General features: G+C 44.5%; 1 pseudogene; it reads left to right on the top strand.

Annotated features, from left to right (window-relative positions):
• Positions 1-2,787: 2,787 nt before the first annotated feature.
• On the top strand, positions 2,788-4,507 carry LOC124687551 (annotated as a pseudogene).
• Positions 4,508-19,443: the final 14,936 nt, after the last annotated feature.

Raw genomic sequence — 19,443 nt, 5'->3', positions numbered from 1 at the left:
AATGTCCGGGCAAATGTCCGGCCCTTATCCAGAGAAGCAAATCTTCAGGTCCTTAGCCATTTTCGAGGGGGCCGGATATTCTTGAAATATCCGGCCCGGATAATCCGGCCCTGGTACAAAACCGGGACAATATCCGGGCAAATGTCCGGCCCCTATACTGAGCTGCATTTCCTCAAGTCCTTAGCCGAAATTCTGGGGGCCGGATATTTTGGAAATATCCGGCCCGGATTATCCGGCCTGGTGAGTTTTCTGCTGAAACTTTTTGACAGAACTGACCACATCCAACACACAAACAAATGTATCTATATAATTCCTGTACCACTTAAACAAACATTAGTGTATCACATACATTGACATCAAACACTCAAAACATAATATGAGAGATGTTCTTTCAGCGAGGGGGCGAGAGGAGGGATGCGGTGGGCATCCCGACGCGGTGCGCCGCCGCCGCGCAAGGGCGAGGGAGGGAGGCAGTGGCTTTGATCGGGATGGCCTCTGCTTTGCATACTTTTTCAGGAAATGCTGAAAATACTAGTAAATGTGGACATGTACATGCGATTTTAATTTTGGATTTTATTTGTTATTTTAAAATATCGCCTAAAAGGGGCAATATTTTGGCTTTTAGGTGCATATGCTTTCTTTTATTTTGAAATGCATCTTTGATATATTTTGAAAAATGCTAGAAAGTTCAAACAAATTTTTTACATCTACATCTTCACATGCTACGTGCGTACAAAGTCCTTGTATGAAAAATATATTTGTCGTCTAGGATGTGTAAAAAATATAATTTTTTATGCTAAAATAAGGCTTTTTTGAGACATGTTTTGTTTTTTTATATTGACCGCAAAAATATCGTTTTTTCACGAAATTGTAAAAACACATATTGGTTATTGAGATGTAAATTTGTTAGAATTTTTTAACAATAAAAAATTAATTTTATACGAAGAGAAGATATACACTCAGGAACCAAATTGATTCCTGAGTTTAAAATGCTTTTCAAATAAAAAGAGTATACACACCCAAGATATGCAATTGAGTCAGAACACCGCCCTCAATCCTTTCTCTCAGGTAAATGACCATACCGTTAACTTTAATATTTTATTACAAAAGATCTCTTTCATCATCTCTGGTATCAAGCCAAATAACATTTAGTATATTCTCTTTCCATTTTTTACATTCACTTAGATAGTTAGATGTGAAAGAATTAAAGAGGAATGATGTGGATGATACCTTTCTAATATAATTTTTTTAGTCCATCTTAAAATACTTCCTCCGATTCATATTCCTGTTAGTGTACTTAGACCTCCAGGCGGAGGGATTACTTTCCTGGCTTCCTGCAGTTTTAACCCAAACTTACTGAATATGGTTTGCCATGTCCGACTTCCCCTTCTCCAGTTCGATGACAGTAACAAGATCTAGAACATGTAGCAGACATATGCTCAAGCGGTCAAGCCGTCAGGACACAAGCTGTCTAGTAAGAGCATCTCTAGCAGAGTCCGTATAAAGCGGAACCGAAAAAACGGAGTTCGATCTCCAAATTTGATTGTTTCGACGTTTTGAGTCGCGGCGCAGAATAGAAACCGAAAAAGCGAACCAAAAAACGGAAATCAAAAGTCTCGGGAAATCTTGCTGCGATGATCCTTGCGAAATGAAAGGAATTCTTGCTCCGATCGAGCTACATTGGAACATAATTTACAATATCAACCAAAATACTTAACTAACCCTAATCCGCTGCGCTAATTTTACCCTAAAAACTAAGAAATTAGCCCCGCGATTGTCACCGGGGCTTTGCTAGCGACGGAGGAGGGTTTTTTCGCTCGCCGGCGGTGCCTAGGCGAGGACGAGCGCAGCCACCTCGACCGACGCCGCTTCCGATGAGGTCCCGCGGGTGAGCGGCGGCCCGTCTTCCTCGTCGTCGTTGTTGCCGTTGCCGCGCGGTGGAAGAGCTGGCAGCGGCGGGCTGCACGCGTCGGCTGGCGACGCCTCAGCTTCCCCTGGCCCGTCTCCGAGCGTGCATGCCAGCGCGCGAACTGGCGCGGCCACTTGCGGGCCGCCCGCTTCCAAGCTCTGTCGGAGCGCGACCGCCTAGCGTGGTCCGCCTCCGACCGGACACCCGGCGGACGCGGTGGCGACTTTTCGCCGCCGATTTGCCCCCTCCCCTACCGACGCGTCTTAAGCGCCCCATTGCGGTGGGAGGGGTGGTGGAGGCGGAGCAGAGAAGCCGATGACGGCGATGTAATTCCTCGCCGGAGGTGGAGAGGCGACGCGGCGGAGCGGCGGCAGGGGCGGCGTGGGAGTAGGGTTTTGGAACCCAACTTCCCTCCGCGGCCTGTATTTATATAGGTCGACGCTCCAGTTTGTCGGGCCCCGAACTACTTATACGGGCCGGGCCACCGATTCGGGCTCCATTCTGCGTAACTTTCGGCCTGAATCCGTAAATCCGCTGGAAAAATTCAGTTCTGGCGGAATTTACGAGCTCTGTTAGAGATGCTCTAAGTACACCGTTGGTTAACGCACCTCATTCTTCATCAGTCCTGTGGCTGCTCCGCCATAAACTCCCGTCCTTATCAGTGAAGAGCTTGTCGCTCGTCGGGCCACTTTCCAAGCACCGGTGCGCTTGCTTGCTGCTCACTAGCTCTTTCCTCTTGTCTCTGAACAGTTAGCTAGGATTTAATGCTCGACGCAGGGGGCCATAGTCCTTGCGCTGAACATAATTGTGGGCATTTCGTAATTTCATTTCCACTTGGAGATTCGTTCTCACGGGCGCTTGCTGCTCTAGCTAAGAATATGGCGATGGTAAGGAGATGCCTTTGCAGATCCGAGGAAGACCTCAAAGGTAACGAACAGTTAAACTGTCTTTTGTTCCCCGTGTTTAGCGTGGCCAGCTCTTAGCACTTGGAGTTCTTTTCAAGAGAAATTTCACTATGGTTTACATAATCAGCAAGGTATTGGATTCTGATATATATTATGATAATGGTAGCTTGATGATGGATAAGGTGTTAGGCTCTGTCAAAATTTTCAGCATCCTCGAGAAAGAGGAGGTAACTAGTTAGAGCTGGCTTTGTATCCAAAGCTGACTTGATTCTCTTTCGCTCAACAGAAGTGCTAAGGACAACAAATATCCAGCTTTTCTCCTACAAAGAGATAAAAAGAGCAACGGACAACTTCGACCACGTTAACAAGCTAGGCAGAGGTGGCTTCGGAACCGTGTACAAGGTACTTTTACCACCTTTTGTAGAATCTTAATCTTTCATCTTCGAGCGAAGAATGCAACAAGAGAGACGAGTTTAGCTAAGTCAAGCTTTTCTGCTCCGTAACGCATGCAGGGAACCTTTGGAGATGGCACTGCTTTTGCTGCAAAGGTTCTGTCTTCTGAATCCGAACAGGGGATCAGGGAGTTCCTGACCGAGATAGAGAGCATCGCTGAAGCCAAGCATGTCAACCTCGTCAGGCTGCTGGGCTGCTGTGTCCAGAAGCAAAGCAGGATCCTGATCTACGAATACGCCGAGAACAACAGCCTCGATCATGCACTGAAAGGTATTAAGTTCTACTAATCCATATCTGTATACTAGAGTACTACTCTGCACATGCCGATCGGACTCCACTTATTTATGCCTATATATTGTAGCTTTAGGTTCAGGCTGTTCAGCGGGTGGAGCAACGGATCTCACATGGACCGTAAGATCGGCGATCTGTGTAGGCACGGCCAAGGGGCTGAGCTACCTCCATGAAGAGCACGAGCCAAACATCGTGCACAGAGACATCAAGGCCAGCAACGTCCTGCTCGATGGAAGCTACAGCCCAAAAATCGGAGACTTCGGCCTGGCTAAGCTGTTCCCGGACAACGTCACTCATGTCAGCACGCGCGTGGTCGGGACGACGTATGTAAGCCGTTGTTTCGAACAAAAGCATCGACGATCAATGTCTGTGTACGGAGTACATTACTTGCATGAACCGTTGCTTACTTGCCCTCTGCACTCCTGCAGTGGATACCTGGCGCCGGAGTACGTCGTGCACGGGCAGCTGACCAAGAAGGCCGACGTGTACAGCTTCGGGGTCCTGGTGCTCGAGATCATCAGCGGACGGAGGGTCTCGCAGTCGATTCGCTCAGACACCTTCCTCGTGCGACAGGTCGACCGTCCGGTCAATTTTCCCTTGCGATCAACCTCATCCCGGCGTGCTTCTGCTGACGTGCCGCCATTGTTGCCGTTTCTTGCAGGCATGGCTGTTCTATGAACAGGGAAGGCCGCTGGACATCGTGGACGCGAGTATGAAGGACTACCCGGAGGCGGAGGCGCTCCGGTTCGTCAAGGTCGGCCTGGCGTGCACGCAGGCGGCGCCGAGCGGCCGGCCGACGATGCGGCAGGTGGTCAAGATGCTGACGCGCCCCGCCGCGTTCCTTGAGCTGGAGATGCGCCCCGCCGCGGGCTGGCCCGTGGCAACGAGTAGCGCTAGCAGTATCACAAATTCCGCCTCCATCACTTGCACCGAAATTGTCCCTAGGTAGATACACGGGACACGTGGGGAGTATGTATTGTAGCTTTAGTTTCAGGCTGCTCAGCGGGTGGAGCAACAAATTTCGCAGATGGCTAAATACTTCTTTTGGGGGGATTTGGATGATTAACTACCATTTAGCAAATTGGAACCTGTGCTAGGAAAATTTTTTTTGGGAGGCTGGGTTCCCAACCGCAATTGCAACAGAAAAAAGAGCCTCAGTTGTAACTACAGTTGCAACTGAAGAAAATCTTGGTTACAACCATATTTGTAACTGGAAAATATCTCGATTGTAACTAGAAAAATCTCTGTTGCAACTCTACTTACAACTGCAAAACAAATCTCACTTGCGAGTCCACTTGCAACTCCAAAAAAAATTCATTTGCAACTCTACTTGTAACTGCAAAAAAAATTATGAGCTGCAACTCCACTTGCAACTGCCAAACAAATCTTACTTGCAACTACAAAAAAATCTCAGTTGCAACTTTAATTCTAACTAAAATAAAATTATTGCTCTATCGCAACAAACTTCATACATTATGCAGAAAAAAAAGACATGGAAAAATAAAAAACCGCGAGACTTCACATATTAGGATGAATTTTCATCAACTATCTACCAAGTAAGGAAATTTGGCTTGTTAGTTGAGTAATCGGGACCTATTCTAGAGGTTGCCGGTTCAAATCTTGTGTACACTTTTCCTTTCCACGCGTCTGATTCTACTGGCTGGCCCATAATTGTTTGAGGCTCGTGCGAAACAACGCGAACAGAAGAATTTGCACGAATCTCCGTGCATAATCTAATGGTTAGAAAATCTACTGAGCCCTAAGCTAATTCTAATTCTAGTGAGAATTAGCAAATCCAATATAAATATAATACAGTGCCTAATATTATTTGGGTCAACGAGATTAATGCTTCCCCATTTTTGAAATGTATTATCTAGGCTGCCCCATCTGTTAGAACTGGTTATCGCTAGCCTTCTGTTACCATCGCAGAGGTGATGGTTGGCGATGAAATTCGTTTGTCTTCCACCGATGTTTCAACGATTTAATGATGAAGAGATGGCATGAGTTATGTAACTTGTTGTCTACTGTTTCTCGTTCTGGTTTGCTGGATAAACCTGTGTGGCGCCTTGATGCTACTGATTCTTATTCTGCTAAATCATTTTATTCATGGGTTAATGATGGTGGGGTAAAGGTTCCACATCTTGGTGCAATCTGGGCAATACAAGTCCCAGGACGGGTGCAAATCTTCATATGGCTTCTCTCACAAAATCGAATTTTAACGAGAGATGACCTTGCAAAGCGTTGTCCTGTGACTAATCAAACTTGCCTTTTTTTTTTTCTCTGAAAACGAAACAATTAACCATTTGTTCTTTGATTGTGTTGTTTCCAAACAGATATGGAAGTTGTTTGGGGGCACTGATGCTTTATTTCATATGTGGCAGTCTGGTGATGCTATGCGCAATATTGTGGCTGCTGCTTTTCTAATGTCGTTATGCAAAACTCGCAATGAAATGTGCTTTCAGGGGAAACGATAGATCAAGCATGCTGTTGGTTTGGGATCGTGCGATATCTATCCGGAGAAGATAGCGACCGATCTACGAAGAGTCGAGATCTCAATTGCTGGACATGAATCTTCAGCTGCTCGACTTCAACAGGGCGGAATTACTGCGAATTGCCCGGAAGGCCTAGAGTTGGATGCAGAGTGGGAGCGGTTCTTCGTTGAAAACACAAACTGGTTTTCGCCTGTTTGACTGTAACTCACCATGTATGCTTCCCCTTTTGTATCTGGATGGACTTGTAATAGAGCTAAATACACCATAGCCATAGGTCCCAGTAGTTGTAATTTAGGCACATTTTAGTCTCAATACCTTGTAAAATGGGTTCAAGTAGTTCTAAAAGTTGTCACAATGTGCAAAACTAGTCCCAAACGATTCCTTGTTGATATGTGGCTTCGGTCTTTTTGCAAAATGGTCCCTACATTTTTTCTATTCCACGTCTGACTTTACTATGCTTATCAAATGTGGACCCCGCATGTCAGGTGAGGGGGCAGTGGGGAAGAAATAAAAACATGCTCGCAAGTGCTGGACTCGAACTCATAACCTGATATTTAGGTTAAGAACGCGCTAACCAGCTTATCCTACGACGAGCCACATCCAGTTCGGCTGCATGTTCGCGCAAAGATTCTGGTCCTCCCTCGGCGTGGCGAACGGCGATGAGCACCCTGCCTCCGCGGCGGTGGGCTGTACTCTCCCACCTTCTACCCCACCGGTCGCAGCTTCTACTCTCCGCCTCATGTGCCTTTGGCACCTCTGGAAACACCGAAGCGACGTGGTTTTCAGCGGTCTCGCTCCCTCACTCGTGCTGATTCGCAAGCACTGCCGTGATGATTATGTTCTTTGGCGGGCTCGTCTACCGCTCGATCACCATGGCGACGTTGACCTCTGGCTCACTTACTTCCTCCCCAGGCGGCCTTGACTCACGGTGCTCCACCTTATTTGAGCTCGCCCCCTTTGCGTTGGATGTAGTCTCCCCCTCAAAACCCCCTGTACTTGCTGCTGTAACACATACGGGGAATTCACCCGATCTCTCGATGAAATAAATATAAGCCATTTGGGTGGGAGCCTTTGTGTTCCCCCGGTCAATTTCAAAAAATAAAAACAATTACTGTTGTACAGCAGACCACTTTGTTATTAATTACCTTTCGAAGATCAATTCCCACTCTGCTCCTGTCCTCTGCCACTGTTATGTCGGATGCCCTACACGCTTCCATTTCTCTCATAGAAATTTCCGACGAGCTAAAGTGATAGTCAAGAGGGTGCAGCACCACGGTACTTGCAAGTGACAAACAACATGAGGAGAGAGATAACAAAAAAAAAAAAAAAACACGATTAGAATTGAGATTGACAGGGTGCAACCTGAAATTACAGTACAACTTTCCAAAAACAATTAAAGGAAAGCATGATATTCTCCGCTAAAATAACTTTAATTTTTTATATAAATCTGTTTTACCAAGTATAGTGGCCCTATTTTCCCTTTCTTTCAATTTATTAAATTGATTTGCGTAAAATTCTTATAAACAGAAAAGTATGTGAATAATTATTTGATTTATAATGATGAGTATTATTTTCAACTTAGTACTCTCTCCACTGCTCAATCTAGCCATTTTAAGTTTAATTAAGATTGACGTTTGAGATGCACATCTATATCTTTTCCTTTTTTGGCATACACATCTCTATCTTGGTCCAGATTACTGAATGCGTTAAAGATATATGTCTGCGGCCATCGAAGGAATTATGAGACGTGTCCCACAAACATGAGTTGGTACCTGCTCGATATCTCTTATGATTGGTTTTTTTTTATTCAAGTGAACCTCAATGTTTTTGCTAAAATATGAATAGTATGTGTAAATTAGAAATTTCCTTTGCTTTCAAAATTAAATACATGATCGATGAGTCAAAAATCCAAAAAGGCCAACGTGGCAAAGGATATCAAATAAATTTATAAGATTATACTAGTGTGTGCACCAGGATTGTCGGCATTTGGCAAAAAGAACGAAGCCACCTATCGGCACCAGGATTGTTTGGGACTGGTTTTGCACATTGTGACAACTTTTAGGACCACTTGACCCTATTTTACAAGTATTGAGACTAAAATGCACCTAAAATATAACTATTAGGTCCTCTGGTGTATTTAGCTCCTTGTAATATTGGTATAGCTGGAACATATCTTGGGTTGCAAACTCTGCTTTTTACCCTCGCATGGTAACCTGATTCATTTATCAATACAATAAAGCTTGCGGGGGGGGGGTCGCCCCCCTGTTTTTCTAAAAACAAACATGGAGAGTATATGTCTTGTGTAGTTCTGTGCGAAATGATTTCGATGATGAGGAAGATTATGCTATCGGTTGTTGGGAATGTCACGCGTCCGCACTCCTTCCTACCTTGGCACTGCTCCTCCTCTACTCGGTGGTCACCATGGTCGTTGCAGCTGCTTCTCCACTCGCTGCCAAGTTGGAGGTTGCCAGGTGCTCAGCTCGACGGGTTTTCTAGTTATTTGGTCTGGTTTTAGGTTAAGTTCTTCGATCAAGGGTTATCATTATTGGTGATGGTTATTTCTCTACTGCACTGGTTGTTTGGGTCTTAGCACGATGACAAGCTTTACCATAACAAGCCTACTATGACAAAATTTACCCGGTTCTATTGATAGAGGGACGAGAATAGCGACACATATTTGGCTCGATCTTGTGTGTAGTTGATAAGGGGTTGCCCGATCTTCTCAGTAAGCGACGGGTGGTGATGAACACGCGATGGTAGCAGCGGATGGAATCGATGATATGAGGAGGATAACTTGTATGACGCCGACGAAATCTCTCGATTGATTCCTGTCGCCAATGCAACAGCTCTCAACCCTGCAAGATATTCGCAACTCCACACACTTGCGCACGTAGCCGCCGACCACGAAGCGGTAGATTGCAATCTTCTAATCCCCAATGGAACAGCAGATCACACAAACTTTCAGTAGCAATAAAACTCCAGATCACAACGAATTGGAGAGTAGTATTCAATAGTTTTGCATAGCAAACAACTAAGAACTAGGGTTTATCTTAAACGTGGTCTAAAGCAACTTTGGGGGCGTCTTATGGACTTATATAGGCGTCCAGGACGACCTCAGGTCGAAAAAGTACGGAAATAACCGACCCAGAATAGATCTGGTCGAGACAGACTCGGACTCGGCCGGTCTGGGGGCCGGTCGACCGGGCCTGGGACCGTCCGGTCTGGTTTGGACCGGGTCTGGCGCCGGGCGACGACCCGGGTGGACCTCCCGGGCTTACTGGATAGTGCCCGGATGGCACAAGCGTAAAACCCGGTTGAAACCGGATGGATCCAGCGTGGAGGCCGGTTGGACCGGCCCTGGGACCAGGCGGCCCGGCGGTGCGGCCGGTTGACCGGTCCTGGCGCCGGCTGGAACATCTCCTCCTCTCGCGCATGCCTCCCGCTCCTCCCTCGCGCGTCCATGGGATGTCTTCACGTCCAGCTCCATGCCCAGCTTCATGTTCATCTTCCGGTCCAGCTGCTCCTCTCCTCCTCGTGCGATGCTTGCTCCCTCCTCATACCCGATCATACATAAATAATAGGACTTAGGCAGTATAAAGCTCTCATCGATCAAAGTATCATTTAAGAACAAGTTCACCTGTTGTTTAAGTAGCTTCGCACGAGCTCGTGTCATTGGTCCAATCCTAACTTCATTGGACTTGAGCTTCACAGCAGGATCATCTTCAACTTGCAATGACGGAGGTAGTAGTGAGGTAGGGATGCCCTCATCATCTCCCCCACCCCCTCTTCAAAAGGCGTCGACCTCGACACTCCAAGGTCTTCTCCGTCATATGGTGTCAAATCAGCAACATTGAAAGAATTACTGACACCAAACTCATCAACTGGACGATCTATTGAGTATGCATTATCATTGATCTTGGCAAGCACTTTGTAAGGACCGGCACCACGAGGCTTCAATTTGGACTTCCGCAGCTTCGGGAACCTATCCTTGCGAAAATGTACCCAGACCATATCACCAGGCTTGAACAACATCTCTTTGCGCTTCTTATTCATCCTTGCATCATTGTTCTTGCCTTTCTTCTCTATCAACTCTTTAGTCTTCACATGTATCTTCCGTACAAAATCTTCCCTCTTGGATGCCTCCATATTGACTCTCTCATGTATGGGTAGAGGCAACAAATCCAGCGGAGTAATGGGTTTGAAACCATACACCACCTCAAAGGGACACAGCTCCGTGGTAGAATGTACCGCCCTGTTGTAAGCAAACTCCACATGCGGCAAACACTCTTCCAACTCCTTGAGGTTCTTCTTGATCATGGATCTCAACAGTTGTGACAATGTTCTGTTCACCACTTCAGTTTGACCATCAGTTTGGGGATGACAAGTTGTACTGAACAATAGCTTCGTCCCCAGCTTTCTCCACAGCGTCTTCCAGAAGTAGCTCATAAACTTCACGTCACGATCAGAAACAATAGTCTTCGGGACTCCATGTAGACGTACAATCTCCCTGAAAAACAGGTTAGCAATATGCGACGCATCGTCGCTCTTGTGGCAGGCAATAAAGTGTGACATTTTAGAGAATCTGTCCACTACCACAAATATAGAATCATGGCCTCTTTTAGTACGCGGCAAAACCAACACAAAATCCATACTAATATCCTCCCAAGGTGTAGTAGGTGCCGGTAAAGGAGTATACAAACCGTGAGGCTTCAGCTTGGACTTGGACTTGTTGCAAGTAATGCAGCTCTTCACATACTTGTCCACGTCCCGCCTCATCTTTGGCCAATAAAAGTGGTCAGCTAGCATGAGCAGCGTCTTCTCACGCCCAAAGTGACCCATCAAACCTCCAGCATGTGATTCCTGCAATAAGAGCAAACGCACAGACGATTCTGGAACACATAGTTTGTTAGCTCGAAACAAGAACCCATCATGTATGTGATATTTCTCCCAAGCTTTACCAATAGCACATAAGCGATATGGTTCAGCAAAATCATGATCAGTGGCATACAAATCACATAATATCTCTAATCCAGGAATTTTAACATCAAGTTGAGTTAATAACATATTCTTCCTAGATAAAGCATCAGCAACAATATTATCTTTTCCCTTCTTATGCTTAATAATGTATGGAAAAGACTCAATGAACTCAACCCACTTAGCAAGACGTTTATGCAAAGTAGATCGGGCTTTCAGATATTTCAAAACTTCATGATCAGAATGTATGATAAATTCTTTTGGCCACAAGTAATGTTGCCAAACCTCAAGAACTCTAATTAACGCATACAATTCTTTATCATATATAGGATAGTTCAACTTAGCACCGGAAAGTTTCTCGAAAAATATGCAATTGGACGACCCTCTTGCATCAACACACCACCAATTCCAATACCACTAGCATCACATTCAATCTCAAATTGCTTATTGAAATCAGGAAGTGTAAGCAATGGTGCAGAAGTTAACAATCTTTTCAGTTCATCAAATGCATGATCTTGGGCTGCGCCCCACTCAAATATAACACCCTTTTTAGTCAATTCATTCAAAGGTGCAGCAATAGTACTAAAGTTGGGCACAAATCTTCTATAAAACCCAGCTAGACCATGAAAACTTCTTACTTGACTCACATTCATGGGAGTAGGCCAATTTTGAATAGCTTCAATTTTAGACACATCTACTTCTACTCCATGCTTAGAGACAACGTAACCCAGAAATATGACCCTATCTTTGCAAAATGTGCACTTCTCAAGATTACCATAGAGTTGATTAACACGCAACACTTGCAAAACATGTCGAATATGTATAATATGATCAGATTCATTGCGGCTGTAGATTAATATATCATCAAAATACACAACCACAAACTTGCCAATAAAATCACGCAAAACATGGTTCATCAGTCTCATGAAAGTGCTAGGTGCATTAATTAGTTAATCCAAAAGGCATTACTAACCACTCATATAAACCAAATTTTGTTTTAAAGGCTGTTTTCCACTCATCCCCTTCTTTCATCCTAATTTGATGATAACCACTACGCAAATCAATTTTAGAGAAAACAACGAAGCACCACTCAATTCATCTAACATATCCTCTAAACGGGGAATGGGATGACGATATCGAATAGTAATGTTGTTTATCGCTCTACAATCTACACACATACGCCATGTACCATCTTTCTTAGGAACTAGAATAACAGGAACAGCACAAGAACTAAGGCTTATGCGGATATAACCTTTTTCGAGTAGCGCTTGTACTTGCTTCTGTATCTCCTTCGTCTCTTCGGGGTTCGTTCTATATGGCGCCCTATTGGGCAACGAAGCTCCGGGAATCAAGTCAATTTGATGCTCAATACCTCGCAATGGTGGAAGTCCTGCGGGTACCTCTTCCGGAAACACGTCGCTGAATTCCTGCAAAACATTAGAAACACCAAGAGGAAGAGGGGTCATGTCGTTAGAAACCAAAACCGTACCCCTGTACATAAGCACAAGAGGCATGGCTGTAGGATCCTCACAGAATTCTCTCATATCTTGTTTGGTGGCTAATGAAACTAAGGAATTCACTCTCTCACTTTTCGTTATATCACTCACAGCATTACAATTCTCTCGCCTATCTATAGTTGCATCCTCCAAGTTTACTTCAATCTTATGACGAGACTCATTGCCAATTTGCTGTGGTGACATAGGCTGTAAGTTAATTTTCTTGCCCTTGAACTCCAAGTGATATGTATTGGTGCGGCCATTGTGTTGCACAGAACGGTCATAGAGCCATGGCCGGCCCAACAGTAGGTGACAAACCGTCATAGGAACCACATCAAAATCAATGGAATCCTTATACGGTCCAATCTCAAAATCAACATGCACCATGTGGCTCACCTTCATCTCATCTAACTTTTTTTGCTCAACCACTGAATATAATATGGATGCGGGTGCGGTAGATACTTCAGTTTCAGCTTGGCACATAACTCTTTGCTTGCTAAATTGCGACAACTCCCGCCATCAATAATGACCTTGCAAGCTTTATCAGGACCAACTAGTGCCTTTGTTTGGAACAAATTACAGCGCTGTGTAGATGCACTTGACTGCACATTAAGAACACGCTGCGAGACAACAATAGTTTGAGCTTCAGAAGGAAAAGCGTCATAACCATCACTGTCATAATCATCCTCATCTGGAGCATTTGGATCAACATCATCTCCAGTTTCATACTCATTGTCCTCATTTATGATCATAACTTTGCGGTTCGGACAATCTCGCCTGAAGTGACCCTTGCCACCACATGTATGACAAGCCATATCGCGGTTGCGCGCTGTCGACATGTTAGAACTAGTTCCACTTGCTGCAGAAACGGGCTTCTTTGTGTTGGTGACACTAGAGACCGGCTTGCTAGACGAAGTAGAAACATCCGCATGGCGCGTAGATGGCGCCGTGGAGGGTGGCGTGCGAGGCGTGTAACGCCCAGCTCCTGTAGCACGACCCTTCATTTGCAGTTCTTCAGCCAACTGCAAATCAGCTTCTCTTGCATGATGTAGTAGCTCATTCATAGTAGCATAATTGTGATGACGAACAATGCCCTTGATGTTAAATCTGAGACCATTCAGAAATCGCTGTAGTGTCATCTCAAGAGACTCACGGACACGGGCACGCTGCATAAGCATCTCCATCTCCATGTAGTAAGCATCAACCGTCATAACACCTTGTTTCAATTGGGTCAACTTGTCAAAAACTGATCGCAAGTAAATGGTAGGAACAAAACGAGCTCTCACTGCCGCCTTCATAACACGCGATGTGATAATGGGCATGTCAACACCCGGATTTTTAAGTCCAGATGCCTATTATGCCATTCCTCGCAATCCCAGGAATATTGTTTTTGCGAGACATAATAGATTGATATCACAACACATCATTCATTACAACACATAATCGTCTTACCAACTAAAGGATCACATGATCCAGTCTTTATTACAATAATAGAAGTTCTATTGATCCATTACATAACACATAGCGGAAGCGAAATAGCGTAGTAGTAGTCCATCTATTCCACAGAAACCGTTGACGTCAGGAGTGATCCTAGTTGTCGTAGACGTCCTGTTGTCCTTCTTCCGGGTTCTGGTACTCGTCTTCATAGTCTGGCCATTTGAATAGCCAGGGACACAGCCATGAGTACTTTAAAGTACTCGCAAACTAATACTAATGTAAATACGATCAACTATAGTAAGGGGGTGCTAAGCTCTAGTTTCATTTGCATAAAGCCAGTTTTATTTCATAAGCATTTATAAACAAAAACTCCTCATTTGCCTATCTTAACTCAAGTGGGAACATTAGTGTCATTCCCACACTCAGTTGTGATTCAAAGTCAAAGTCACCTTTCAATTCAATTCACAAGTCACCATTCATATTTTTAGAAAAGTTCTGATGACGGAACAGTATGGACTTTCCAACTGTCCATGACCGCGGACGCGGCTATTCGAATAGGTTAAACTCTGCAGAGGTTGTACACTTGTGCCACAATAATTGCAATAGTCCGTCAGGGGTAACTGGCCCTGATTTATCGTACGCAGTACGCGAACTACCAATCCTAACCTTTCATTTACATACCCTAGTATAGGCACCTCTCCCCATGAGCTTGGCCTCCCAGTGAAGACAGACAGTCAGCCTGGGAACTGCACAGGGCTTGGGCCGGACATTCACCTCATTCCACGTCATTTCACATCATTCCTTTTTTTTTGTAGAGGCAGCCTCCGGCATAACCCCGATGACGCTTCTTTTAGAGGGAACCCATACTAAGACCCATAAATTTCCAGCTAAGCCTTACCCAGATTCAGGTATTGTGGGGGTACTTGTAAGATTGGAATGGTATCGCATCCGAACCCAACCATCAGTTTTTGGTATGTTTCACCAAGTCATTCACAAGCCATATTCACCTTCAAAATCTTTCAATAGAATGACTCATCATTCCAAGGTTTTCAAAGTCATTAGTTTTCACAAGTTCCCATCTATAGTAGTCAATTTTAATTTAGCACTAGCAGCTAGTCATAAGGGGTGCTAAGCAACTTGGATTGCTCTAGGCTAAGTTTGATACTCTTGCACTACTCCATAACTAAACTAAGTGAATCATGAATCAAAAAGTACTTTGATAAACAAAATTTAGTAAAGCTTGTAAAGTAAAAACTTGGGATAGGAGCATTAAGCATAAAATAAAAGTAATGGTGCCTTGCTCTTGTAGAGCTTTGCACATGGGAACCTTGCAAGAGTGTTAGCTTGCAAACAAAATAGCTTGCATTAGTCTAGCTTGCCTTGATTGGTGATGTGATCAAAATTTTCTTCTCCTTCCTCTTGGTAGAATACCTCTTCCTCTTGATAGTCTCCGGTACTAGCGTCTATAAATGAATACGAGGTGCACCATCACCAAACAATACTTACATGCTAAGCTAAACACACCAAATATTCACACAAGCCTATGCTAGCATTACATCTTATTTGGCATGGTGATTTACTTTGGCTTATTGTGAAAAATAATTTCCTCTCATTATAAATATTTATTAGTATAGCTCTTTAATGCTTTGGAGGAAATAATTTCCTCTCATTGAATCTTCTTAAGATTTAATCTCTTCAACTAATAATAAGGTATGAGTGTAGGTTGACCAAGGTCAACACTCATATCTATTATTTGAGAGTAGAATTTAAATGGGATGCTACACCTCATGCATCTTAATACTAGTATGGAAATAATTTAATGTCTCTAAGTAACCAAGCATGAGGCTTATTAGACCAAGGTCAGTACCTCTATTTGAATTACTTAGGATCACAATTTAAATGAGAGAGGAGCTCTCATACTATTTAATTAAGTTTATGTGTATGTGTTAAATGGACTAGAAATGGCTCCATAGCCATTATTTGGACCTAGTCCATGATCATGCAAAACAACTATGCTATATTTGTGCATAAACAATTAGATTATGTCAAATGTGATTTATTAGAGTTGGAATCAACTCAAAATCATTTATAGATAATTTTAAATATTTATTTGAAGTTAGAAAAGGCCCTGCCTTGTTATTTTTATCATTTGAATTTAATTACGAAATTGGACATGAGGCCAGTGGCATTGTTTAGATAATTTCTTGAGCTTTCCGAAAATATAAAATTGGCTAAATTTGGTTCAGTAGATTTTAAACTATTTAAATTTGAAGTTGGCAACAGTATTGAAATTTGGAACTAAAAGGATTAAACCAGATTTGAAATTTTGGGCCGCGCGGGAAAACTAAACGGGCTAAACAGATTTAAACGAGCTGGGCCGGCCCAGCAGTGTGACTCACACACGCGGGCCACCTGACGGTGCGGGCTCCACCCGTCAGTGACCATTAAAAGGGCGAAACGGTATGGGCGCGGTGATCCGTTAGATCAGAGGGGAGATCAACGGCTCACAGAGGTCATCGTCTCCGGCGGGATTCCGACGAGCTCGTGGCGTGACTAGGGGGTCGGAGGGCGTACCGAGGTTCCCGCGGGGCTCTGTTGGGTGCGGGGCGTCGTTATCGAGCACGAGGAAGCTCCTGGTACCGTCGGCGAGGCGTGGGGTGGCGGCAATCGTCGACGGCGAGCTCCGGGTACTGGCGGCTCCGATCTTGAAATTGGGGCGGCTCCGGCGTTAATTGGATGAGCTAGTGGTGTGGGAAGACTCAGTGGTGAGAGGGGAGCAAGGTGGTGTGAGAGATGGGGTCGAGGGAGTGCTCCTTTTATAGGAGGGCGAGGGTGCCGTGGGTGCTGCGAAGGGGCGGCCATGGCGCGGCGTCTACGGTGATCGAAGGGGCAAGGTGAGGAAGGCTAGGCGTAGGCGTCGTCCTGGCGAGGCTCGGGGGTGCGGCGAGCGCGTCCAGGGGATGATGGGGTTGCTCGGGTGCGTGCCATGTCTGTCACGGCGTACGCGGCCGAAAGCGGAGGAGGACGGCGATGATGGTGCATGCGCGGGCTAAGGAGGATGTCTAGCTGCTAGAGGGTGGTGAGTAGATGCTCGACGCAGTGATAGCTGGTGTAGGGGAGGACGACGATGCTCGAGCGCGCGACGTACTGGCGCGTCCAGAGCGCGGTGAGCGCGCGTGCTGGCGTGCGCTGGCATGGTCTGGGCGTGCGCGTTCTGGCCAGTGCCGTGCATGGGTGAGCTCGGGCCGTGCATTGGCAGTGTCCTTGTGCTGTGTAGATGTTTGGTGACAAGGTGAGAGAGAGAGGGGAGGGCCAGAGAGATCAATTGCTTTGAGGCCGGCATGGTGCACGACATGAGCTTTTCTCTCCTTTTTCTTCACTTTAATCGACCATGGCAAGGACAGGGATTGATGCAGGGGTTGCAGAAGAGGGTGATCATCACGAGTTAAAAAGGGGTTTAGGCCAAAAACCACTGGACAATTGAATGTAACTCAAAGTGGAGATGCTTGCTCGCTGGTGTTCGACACAATGGCCGCAAGAGAAAAAGTTTTAAATTTTGAATTTATTTTTGGTGAACTTCATTCATATGTTTAATGTAATGGAATGGTGGTGGTGGTGTCCATTTTGGTGAAGGTTTGCAAGAATTCAAAATGGGGGTCATCTTCTCTTTGTTTCAAAGTCCTCTCTTGTCAATTCTATTCTGGTCAACCTGGTCAACTTCAGCAGAGATGGTCAACAGATAAGTTGTTCACTTTGACTTGGTCTTGGATGAGGTGTCAATGGTTGACCAAGTTTTGTTTAAGAAAAGATAAAAACCAGAGGGGTAAAGTGGTGAAGATATTAAGAAGGGGACATATGACCATTATCATATGTATCATAGTTTTGAGTTTTTCTTTGATTCAATTCTGGTTCCTTTGATGCATTTGTGTTTGTTTATGTTATATAAGTATTCTACAAGCAATACATCAAGCAATGGTGGCCTTTGGTGATGATTTGCAAAATTGGCCTTATGTGTATGTGAGGGTAAATGGGATTTTCTCCCCATTTCATTTCTCTCCATTGAATTTGACTTTTCTTGACTCTAATGTGATTCTTATTAGTTTAGAACCATTTTCAAACTATTGAAACCATTCCCAATGGTCTAGTTCAAAGATTTGCAAAAATGGCCATAACACATAAGAGGTGATATGTCAAATTTCATTATTCTGATAAATTGTTCCCCTTGCTTTACTTAGGCATGGGTTAGGGTCAATTTAGTGTTATATTAGGTTTAGAGATGGTTTCACACCATTTGGTCAAGGTTTAAAGTCATAGGGCAAGAATTGGGTATTATGGCTATGTGTCACATATGCCTCTATGCATATGTTGCATTTGAGTTTTAGTTTGACTTAGCTTGACCCAATTGGTGTTGTTGAGTGTTGAAATGGTATATAGGAGTGATCCAACCATTCACAACATGTATTAGGGTCAAGGTTCTTAAATTCACATATTTGCTATTTTACTCTCATATGCCTCTATGGCATTTTTAGTTTCTTTTTATTTTGTTTGGAAACAACTTGGATTTGGTTTGATAAGTACTAGGTAAGGTGTATGAAGGTTTTCCAAACCTCTAAGCAAAGTAGAAAAGCTTAGGGCAAAGATTTATAAAAATAGCCATAGGCACATATGCCTTTTTCTTATTTAATTTCCTTTTATTTTATTTTAACTAGGATAGTGAAAAGAGGGGTGAGGTTTAGGGTTTAAGATTATTTCAAACTACTTTAACAAGCAAACATGGCAATAGCACAAGAATTAAGCAAGATCACTATGTATCACACTTAATTTAAGAAAAGTTTTTGTTGGTTCCAAAATTTGGAACTAGGGAAATTCATGTATTTTGTTTTGAATTTTTGGGATGTTACAAACCCTTCCCCCTTAAACAAATCTCGTCCCGAGATTTTAAGAAAAGTTAGGTTCCTAAGATATATTGAGCATTTTATTAATAGGAAGACATACTTGGCATGGTCTGGGGTGCTTCCTGAGCTTCATTGGTAGTCATGTGGTAGAAACGGCTGTTGTTGTTGTTGTTGTTCTGGTTCCTTCTACCGGCGAAGCGGCGCTGTTGCTGGGCAGGTGCAGCGGTATTGGCGGCAATCTTGGCAAGCTTCTTGGAACACTCATTGGAGTAGTGACCCACAACTCCACATTCATAGCAGTTCACAGTTGACTTGTCCTTCGGGGTGACGGGGATGGCATTGCTTCCAGTCCTCGGGCCAGTGTTGGTGTTGTTGTTGTTCCCATTGTTGTTGTTGTGGTTGTTGTTGTTGTGGTGGCTGTTGTTGTTGTTACCTCCGGGCTTCGGGGGTCCTCCGTTGTTGTTGGTGTAGTTGGGGCGATAACTCTGAGCAGGGGGCTTGTTGTGTCTTGGGGTGAATCCTCTAGAAGAGTTGTTGCGGTACTTCTGGGTATGGTGGGGTCCACTCTGGTTCATCATCCTGCGCTTGCGG

The sequence above is a fragment of the Lolium rigidum genome, chromosome 2, assembly GCF_022539505.1.
Source record: "Lolium rigidum isolate FL_2022 chromosome 2, APGP_CSIRO_Lrig_0.1, whole genome shotgun sequence".
Taxonomy (NCBI): domain Eukaryota; kingdom Viridiplantae; phylum Streptophyta; class Magnoliopsida; order Poales; family Poaceae; genus Lolium; species Lolium rigidum.
This window is presented reverse-complemented; position numbering and strand designations above follow the sequence as displayed.